This window comes from Staurois parvus, unplaced genomic scaffold (genome assembly GCF_062004578.1).
Source record: "Staurois parvus isolate SC_StPar_1 unplaced genomic scaffold, SC_StPar_1.0 ptg000381l, whole genome shotgun sequence".
Lineage (NCBI taxonomy): Eukaryota > Metazoa > Chordata > Amphibia > Anura > Ranidae > Staurois > Staurois parvus.
In genome coordinates, this window is record NW_028318177.1 from 3,167,228 (window position 1) to 3,176,450 (window position 9,223).

General features: G+C 44.5%; 1 protein-coding gene across 1 annotated transcript in view; it reads left to right on the plus strand.

Annotated features, from left to right (window-relative positions):
• Positions 1-5,605, plus strand: part of LOC149455949 (protein kinase C delta type-like) — a 30,015-nt gene extending 24,410 nt beyond the window's left edge. Inside the window, exons 8-10 of the mRNA XM_089685723.1 lie at positions 3,723-3,902; positions 4,336-4,470; positions 5,361-5,605. The gene's annotated coding sequence lies outside the window, so the exon portion shown is untranslated. The remainder of the gene's footprint in view (positions 1-3,722; positions 3,903-4,335; positions 4,471-5,360) is intronic.
• Positions 5,606-9,223: the final 3,618 nt, after the last annotated feature.

The following is a 9,223-nucleotide window of genomic DNA, read 5'->3' on the forward strand; positions in this document are numbered from 1 at the left end:
CTGGAATTTCTGTGGTGCACTACAGCATCACCTGGATAATAAAAACAGGAAATGGTCACTAGTGAGGTGCCGGAGGGGGCAGATAAGAGCCAGCAACCGTGGAAGCAATGGCAATGCCTATAAATTAGTGCCCCGCCAGAAGTTAAAGGGAAACTTGACCCCCCCCCCCCCAACTAGGGATGCACCGATAAATCATCAGCAGACAAAATATAATGGTTGAAAATAGTTTTATTGGCATTTTGCTGATAGGAAAAAAGGTGCCGGTAATGGCCACCGGAAAAAGTAAATTTGCTGCGATTTTATCACATTTAGGGTGCGGGTCATAGGTCATGTGACTCAAAAAATGTATCAAAAAACACAAAGACCGTCAATTAAAAAAACAAACAATATTTTTTGGCTTTTTGCTTTAAAACATATCCAATAAAAAAATAAAATTTCTTCATAAATTTAGGCCAAAATGTATTCTGCTACATGTCTTTGCTAAAAAAAAAAAATCCCAAAACCCGTAAATTAACCGATTTATGTGAAAGGTAAAGCGTCTACAAATGGTGGTATACACACTGGAATTTTTATTTATTTTTTATACTAGTAATGGCGGCGATCAACGACTTATAGCAGGACTGCATTCTAGCACTAAGTGGGAACTGACAAACAGCCATTGACATCCCCTGTGACATTAATACAGTGATCAGTGCTAATAAAAAGGTAATGACACTGGGCAGGAAGGGGTTAACATATGGGGCGATTAAAGGGTTAACTGTGTGTTGTGCTTACACTGTGTGCTGTTTTACTAAGGAGACATGCTGCTTTCTCATGCTGACAGGAGAGAGATCTGTATTGTTCACACACAGATCTTTCCCCTCTCAGCTTTAGCGGCAATCAATCACCGGCCGAGACCTGGTGATTGACATCCGTTGCAACCAATGGCAACGCAGGTAGGGCAAAGCGCACCCCCTACACGGAAATGCAAAATCACATACATTTACGTGATTTTGCACAGTGGCCACCCTCTAACAGTATATCTGCTATAGGGAGTTAGGTAAGTGGATCTCTCTTTTCAGGCCTGGTTCACACCATTGTAGTTTTTTGCATTTTGTCTGTTTTGCAGTGCGTTTTGCGTTTCTGCTCGGAAGTTTTTGAAACTTTTTTTTATATGTTTAGTGTTTTTTGAATGCTTTATTTTTTGGGCTAACTTGTTCGGCTGTTTAAAAACACATCAAAAACACAAAATGTGTGTGTTTTTGCTGCGTTTTCAATGCATTTCAGGCCTGGTTCACATCAGTGCAGTTTGCATTTTGTCTAGTACTTTTTGCAGTACAGTTTTGCATTTTTTATACGTTTCGCGTTTTTTTTTTTTTAAATGTTTTGGGGGGAAAAACCTGCTGCTGGGCAGATTAAAGATGCATAACACAACAATGCAGCATGTGAGCATTTGTGGTATGTTTTTGATGCATTTCAGGCCTGGTTCACACCAATGCAGTTAGAGTTCTGTCCTTTTTGCAGTGCTTTTTGTATTTTTGCATGCACGTTTTTGACATTTTTATTTGGTTTGCAAATTTTTTTTTTTGGCCAACTTGTTGCTGGTCTGGCTAAGCATGCATCAAAAAATGAGTCAAACACATGAAAAATGAATCAAAACCACGTGAAAAAGGTGTAAAAAAATGCACTGCATGCGGTTTCTTTATTGAAGTCTATTGAACCAAAAACATGACGTTTTGTGTTTTAAAAAGTCCTGACACTTTCCAAAATTGCAGCAGCTTAAAAATGCATAGATGTGAACGTGTCCCCTAGGAAACCATATTAAATGGATTGTAGTGCGTTTCTGCAAAAAAAAACGCATTGGCGCGAACCAGGCCAGGTGCTTTTTTTTTACTCGGCAAATATGCACCAAAAATGTGGCAAGCAGGAATTTTAACACTGCAAGGGAAGCGCAATGGACCGATGTGAAATCATACACTGAATTTAAAAGGATGCATTTTTCTTAAGCTTTTCTTGTGCCTTTTTTATTTTTCTTTTAAAAAACACGAAAGCACTTCAAAAACTGCTCAGTGTGAAAGCAGCCTATTAGACGAAAAGGTGCTTAAAATAAATGTATTCAAATTCATGATAGTAATTAAAAAGCCGAATATAATATTACTATATGTATATTTTCTATATTTAAACCACTTGCCCTCCAGAGGATTTACCCTCCTTCTTGACCAGGCCATTTGTTGCGATATGGCGCTGCGTTGCTTTAACTGACAATTGCGAGGTCATGCAACACTGTACATAAATGAAATTTATGTCCTTTTTTTCCCCACAAATAGAGCTTTCTTTTGGTGGCATTTTGCTATAAAACATATCTAGTAAAAAATAAATCTTAATACATTGTAAATTAATTGGTTTGCATGAAAGTTGTAGTGTCCACAAATGGCGGTATATATACTGGATTTTTTTTTTTTTTTACTAGTAATGGCAAGAATCAGCGACTTATAGAAGGACTGCGGCGGGCATTCTGACACTGGGGGGGGGGAACTAACTGCCACTGACATCCCAATGACACTAATACAGTGATCAGTGGTAATAAAAAGCACTGACACTGTACTGACACTGGGCAGGAAGGGGGTTAACATATGGGGCGATAAAAGGGTTAACAGTGTGCTGTTTTACATCATGCGCTGTGATTATTTTACTAGGGAGACATACTGCTGTGTGTTTCTCAAGCATGTCCTTGCTGGCAGGAGAGACCTGCGCCTCCTACCCAGAAATGGAAATCACACACACGCACACACGCAAATTTGTGCAACCCTGCCGCCCTGTAGTAATAGTTCTACTATAGGGCGGCGGGAAAGCGGTTAAACTGTCCATTTTGGTTTCGGTGTTATGCCAAATGCATCCTGAACTTTCAGGTTCGGTGCACCACTACCCAAAACACAAACAAACATTCACAGTGATTGCAGCTCTACACCGTTCCAAATTATTATTTTCTCATTTACCTAAATAATTGATGTAAATAACAGTCAGCATAATTCTCATGTTATCAACTATTAACCACATGCCGCCCAGCCACTGTAGAAATACGGCGGCAGGGTGGCACGGCTGGGCAAAAGCACGTTTTAAAACGTGTGTTTTTAAGCAGGTAGGGGGCGCGCGTGAGGTGCGCCGCCGCCCTACCTATCCCGCCGATCACAGCCGCGGATGTCAGTCGCCGGGTCACAGATGGTTGTTACCGGCTATGTCCCGGTGATCGACGGCAATCGCTGACAGAGAGCACAGCTGCAGTAGCTATGCTTTCTGTTAGTTCCCTGACAGCTCCAGGACACGCTGATTGGGACAGAAGAGCTTCTCTCTCCTGATCAGCACAATTGTCCGTTAAACTAGCACAGCGCTGTATAGCAAAAAAATGGCGTAAATTGCAGTATCTATACCATAGTTTGTAGACGCTATAACTTTCACACAAAGCAATCAATATACACTTATTGGGGTTTTTTTTTTTTTTACCAAAAACATGTAGCAGAATACATTTTGGCCTAAATTTATAACCAACTTTGAGTTTACTATATATTTTTTATAGCTGAATGTAAAAAATATTGTTTTTCTTCAAACGTTTTGGCCTTTTTTTGTTTATAGCGTGAAAAATAAAAAGCGCGCAGGTGATCAAATACCACCAAAAGAAAGCTCTATTTGTGTGAAAAAAAAGGACGTAAATTTCAACATCCTAATCGCTCTGATTTTCCCCACAGAGGCTTTCCAAATTGCCATATTTTGGAGCTGCGGATTACTTTGCGTTGGGGATTTTACTATTTGAGGCTGCCTTTAATGCTTATCCCTTCCGTGGCCGTTTCGGCGATCTGAGTATAATACATGGTGTGCCATTCTTCCGGGCCCCCACTGACCCCGACTTCAAGGATTTTGTGGAAAAGGTACGTAATGACACAGTCCCAGCGGGACAGGGAAAGTAGACATTTAGGCTCATCCAAGGAGCCAGTGTGCTTTATAAATGCGGTTTAAACTTCATTTGCTTTGGGACTCTGAAAAAAGCAAAGCCCCATTCATTCTAATAATTGTAACAAAGAGTGTGCAAGGTGGTGGTAGAAACCTGTCACATGACCTTTAAACAAGTCATGTGACATCACTCCACCTATGACCAAGCATTCTTTGCAGCATTATGCAGAGAACACATCGCAGACTCCAGACTATGCTTTGCTTTTTATTGCCAAGATATAAATTGCCAGCACCGTGGGGAGTATTTCTTGTGATGTGTGGAGAATGGAAGCCGCAGGTCTCTATAAATAGACTTTAGCAGTTTTGTGCCATAACTGTCATCTTATGTTTTTCTATTTTGTTCCCCTACAGCTCCTGTGCAAAGATCCACAAAAGCGCAAAGAACATGTTTCCAACATACAAGATCACCCATTTTTCAATGTTATAAAAAACTGGTAGGAAGTGGAAGCGGGGGAGGCACGCCCTCCTGTTTTCATACGTCGGAAGGTAAGTAAAAAAAAAAAAAGGACGATGTACATACTTACCTATTTCCAAGCTGCTCCAGTAAGGTCAGGTGACCCGTCTTTCTTGTGTCAGCCAGCAGCGGCTGAAAAGGAGAGGAAAGAGCTCCGGCAATGGCTGGAATGCCTGGGACTGGTAACATCAACCATAGGTTCATATGGCCCAACCTTTGTTAGTGCTCACTCCTCTCCCTTGCAGCTGCCGCTGGCTGACACGGGGGAGCCAGATTAAGCAAATGGCTTGAAAAAAATATATATATACATATCCTATATATAGCATATATAGCCTGGAATTACACCTTAGTAAGACTAAAGGCAAACTTTTTTTTAGTTTTGGATAAAGTGGAGAGCGTTAGAACCCTTGCCAGTTTTTATTGCTGTCTGCACCCGTTAAAGAGATTCACAATGTCTGTCCTGCTTACTATTAACATTGAAAGTGAAAGTAAAGAGAACCCAAAATTATGGGTGATCCCCAGAAAAGTAATATAGGGGAATCTTCCAAGGGGACCCTGGTTCTGGTGACCTGGGGATCCCCAAAGGATTCCCTTCACTTGCAGGGATTTCCTCTAACTTCCTGTTTGGCTATGGGATGGGAAGTGAACTCTCTGAAAAGGGAAGCAGATGGTGAAGAAAAAAAAAAAAAAAAAAGAAGAGGATAGCAACAGGCAGAAAGTGAAATAAGGGGACGCATATAAAACTTTTAGAAGCGAGTTTGCACAATTCTAATAGTGGAAAATCCATATCCTTGCTTATGCATAGTGGTGACTGAGAATATCTCACAGTCCTAGGGACTTGGATACATACAGGGGGAAATTGTTCCCAGAAGTCAGGAGGCATTTCTGCCAACAGTGGGTTTCATTGTTTTCTCTTTTACAGGGTTTCAGAGACATGACAAGACAGAAGATAAAGCTGGAAGACCAGATGAATGACATGGACAAGAATGGAGAATGTTATGCACCTATTTCAGATGAGGAACAGAAACTTTTTCTATTTCAATGGTTTTTATTAATTTTTTAAACAGTATAAAACAGAGGCAATAAAACACGCCCACGCAGGGGCTATCAATTTCACAGATAAACAAAATGCAAAATAAAAAAAAAAGGAAAAACAGTGCTCTAACGCCAACAGGGCAAAAGGTACACCCACGCAGGGGCTATCAATGACACATAAGTTACAAAGAACAGAAACTTTTTAATGGCTTTTCTTTTATCAGTGACGAATGGCGAGCCATGATGAAGATGAAATGAAGCCATACACACCAGGTTGTAGAGAAAGAGAGAGAGAGAAGGAGAGAGAGAGAGGGAGAAGTAGAGAGGGAGGGAGGGAGAAGGATAGAGAGGGAGAAGGATAGAGAGGGAGAAGGATAGAGAAGAAGAGAGAATAGAGAGAGAGAGAGAGGAGAGAAGAGAGAGAGAGAGAAGGAGAGAGAGGGGGGGAGAGGGAGAGAGAGAGAAGGGGGGGGGAGAGAAGGGGGGAGAGAGAAGGAGGGGGGGAGAGAGAAGGGGGGGAGAGAGAAGGAGGGGGAGAGAGAGAGGGGGGGAGAGAGAAGGGGGGAGAGAGAAGGGGGGAGAGAGAGGGGGGGGAGGGGAGAGAGAGAGGGGGGAGGGGAGAGGGGGGAGGGGAGAGAGAGAGGGGGGAGGGGAGAGAGAGAAGGGGGGAGAGAGAGAGGGGGGGAGGGGAGAGAGAGAGGGGGGAGGGGAGAGAGAGAGGGGGGAGGGGAGAGAGAGAGGGGGGAGGGGGGAGAGAGAGGGGGGAGGGGAGAGAGAGAGGGGGGAGAGAGAGAGAGGGGGGAGAGAGGAGAGGGGGGAGGGGGGAGGGGGGAGAGAGAGGAGAGAGAGAGGGGGGAGAGGGGAGAGGGAGAGAGGGGAGAGGGAGAGAGAGAGGGGAGAGGGAGAGAGAGGGGGAGAGGGGAGAGAGAGAGAAGGAGAGAGAGAGGGGGGAGAGAAGGAGAGAGAAAGAAAGAGGGAAGAGAGAGAGCGCGAAAGAGAGGCGAGAGCGCGAAAGAGAGGCGAGAGCGCGAAAGAGAGGCGAGAGCGCGAAAGAGAGGCGAGAGCGCGAAAGAGAGGCGAGAGCGAGAGAGAAAGAAGAAGAGGGAGAAAAGGGAACAGAGGGGGGAAGGAGAGAGAGAAAGGGAAGAGGACAGAAAGAAGGGAGAGGGGGAGGAAGAGGGAGAGAGATGGGGGAGGAGAGGGAGAGAGAGAGAAGGAGGGAGAGAGGGGGGAAGAGAGAGGGGGGGGGGGAAGAGAGAGGGGGGAGGGGAGGGAGAGAGGGGGGAAGAGAGAGGGGGGAGGGGAGAGAGAGAGGGGGGAGGGGGAGAGAGAGGGGGGAGGGGAGAGAGAGAGGGGGGAGGGGGAGAGAGAGGGGGGGAGAGAGAGGGGGGGAGGGGGAGGGGGGGAGAGAGAGGGGGGGAGAGGGGGGGGAGGGGGGAGAAGGGGAGAGAGAAGGAGAAGGGGAGAGAGAAGGAGAGAGAAAGAGAGGGGGAGAGAGAGGGAGTAGGGGAGAGAGAAAGAAAGAGGGAAGAGAGAGAGGCAAGAGCGCGAAAGAGAGGCAAGAGCGCGAAAGAGAGGCAAGAGCGCGAAAGAGAGGCAAGAGCGCGAAAGAGAGGCAAGAGCGAGAGAGAAAGAAGAAGAGGGAGAAAGGGGAACAGAGGGGGGAAGGAGAGAGAAAGGGAAGAGGACAGAAAGAAGGGAGAGGGAGAGGGGGAGGAAGAGGGAGAGAGATGGGGGAGGAGAGGGAGAAAGAGATGGGGGAGGAGAGAGAGAGAGAAAGAAAGAGGGAGAAAAAGGGCGAGAGACAGAGGGAGAGAGAGAGGGAGAGAAGGAGAGGGGGGGGGGGGAAGAGGGAGGGAGAGAAAGACAGAAAGAGAAAGGGAAGAGAGAGAACAGAAAGAAAGGGAAAGAGAGAATCATATATACATACACTCATTGAACTCTCTTGCTCTCACATGGGGGGGGCAGCACAAAATCTAAATAAAAATGAAATGGTGTTGTGCTAATATCAATAGTACTAAGGACACAATAATGCGAAGAGTGGGGAGACAGAAAAAATAACCCCCCCAAAAAAGGTGGTAAGTATAAAGGCCTGAATCCAGACCTAATTAGGTGCAATATGAACTGTCACAAAGACAACGTGAGTAATAATCAGCAAGTGCACATAAATAATACATAAAAATGTTAAGAACTGAACCCAGACCAAACTAAGTGCAATATAGATTGCGATGAAATACAACGTGAACAATAGTCACCAAGTGAACATAAATAATGTATTCAACATAAAATAGGACTAACACATCCTAAATAAAAGAGCAAAAAAAACAAAGAAAACTGTGCCAAAATCAAATGGCACAAGATACAGTCAGGTCTATAAATATTGGGACATCGACACAATTCTAACATTTTTGGCTCTATACACCACCACAATGGATTTGAAATGAAACAAACAAGATGTGCTTTAACTGCAGACTGTCAGCTTTAATTTGAGGGTATTTACATCCAAATCAGGTGAACGGTGTAGGAATTACAACAGTTTGCATATGTGCCTCCCACTTGTTAAAGGACCAAAAGTAATGGGACAATTGGCTTCTCAGCTGTTCCATGGCCAGGTGTGTGTTATTCCCTCATTATCCCAATTACAATGAGCAGATAAAAGGTCCAGAGTTCAAGTGTGCTATTTGCATTTGGAATCTGTTGCTGTCAACTCTCAAGATGAGATCCAAAGAGCTGTCACTATCAGTGAAGCAAGCCATCATTAGGCTGAAAAAACAAAACAAACCCATCAGAGAGATAGCAAAAACATTAGGCGTGGCCAAAACAACTGTTTGGAACATTCTTAAAAAGAAGGAACGCACTGGTGAGCTCAGCAACACCAAAAGACCCAGAAGACCACGGAAAACAACTGTGGTGGATGACCGAAGAATTCTTTCCCTGGTGAAGAAAACACCCTTCACAACAGTTGGCCAGATCAAGAACACTCTCCAGGAGGTAGGTGTATGTGTGTCAAAGTCAACAATCGAGAGAAGACTTCACCAGAGTGAATACAGAGGGTTCACCACAAGATGTAAACCATTGGTGAGCCTCAAAAACAGGAAGGCCAGATTAGAGGTTGCCAAACGACATCTAAAAAGCCTTCACAGTTCTGGAACAACATCCTATGGACAGTTGAGACCGACATCAACTTGTACCAGAGTGATGGGAAGAGAAGAGAATGGAGAAGGAAATGAACTGCTCATGATCCTAAGCATACCACCTCATCAGTGAAGCATGGTGGTGGTAGTGTCATGGCGTGGGCATGTATGGCTGCCAATGGAACTGCTTCTCTTGTATTTATTGATGATGTGACTGCTGACAAAAGCAGCAGGATGAATTCTGAAGTGTTTCGGGCAATATTATCTGCTCACATTCAGCCAAATGCTTCACAACTCATTGGACGCCGCTTCACAGTGCAGATGGACAATGACCCAAAGCATACTGCAAAAGCAACCAAAGAGTTTTTTTAAGGGAAAGAAGTGGAATGTTAGGCAATGGCCAAGTCAATCACCTGACCTGAATCCGATTGAGCATGCATTTCACTTGCTGAAGACAAAACTGAAGGGAAAATGCCCCAAGAACAAGCAGGAACTGAAGACAGTTGCAGTAGAGGCCTGGCAGAGCATCACCAGGGATGACACCCAGCGTCTGGTGATGTCTATGCGTTCCACACTTCAGGCTGTAATTGACTGCAAAGGATTTGCAACCAAGTAT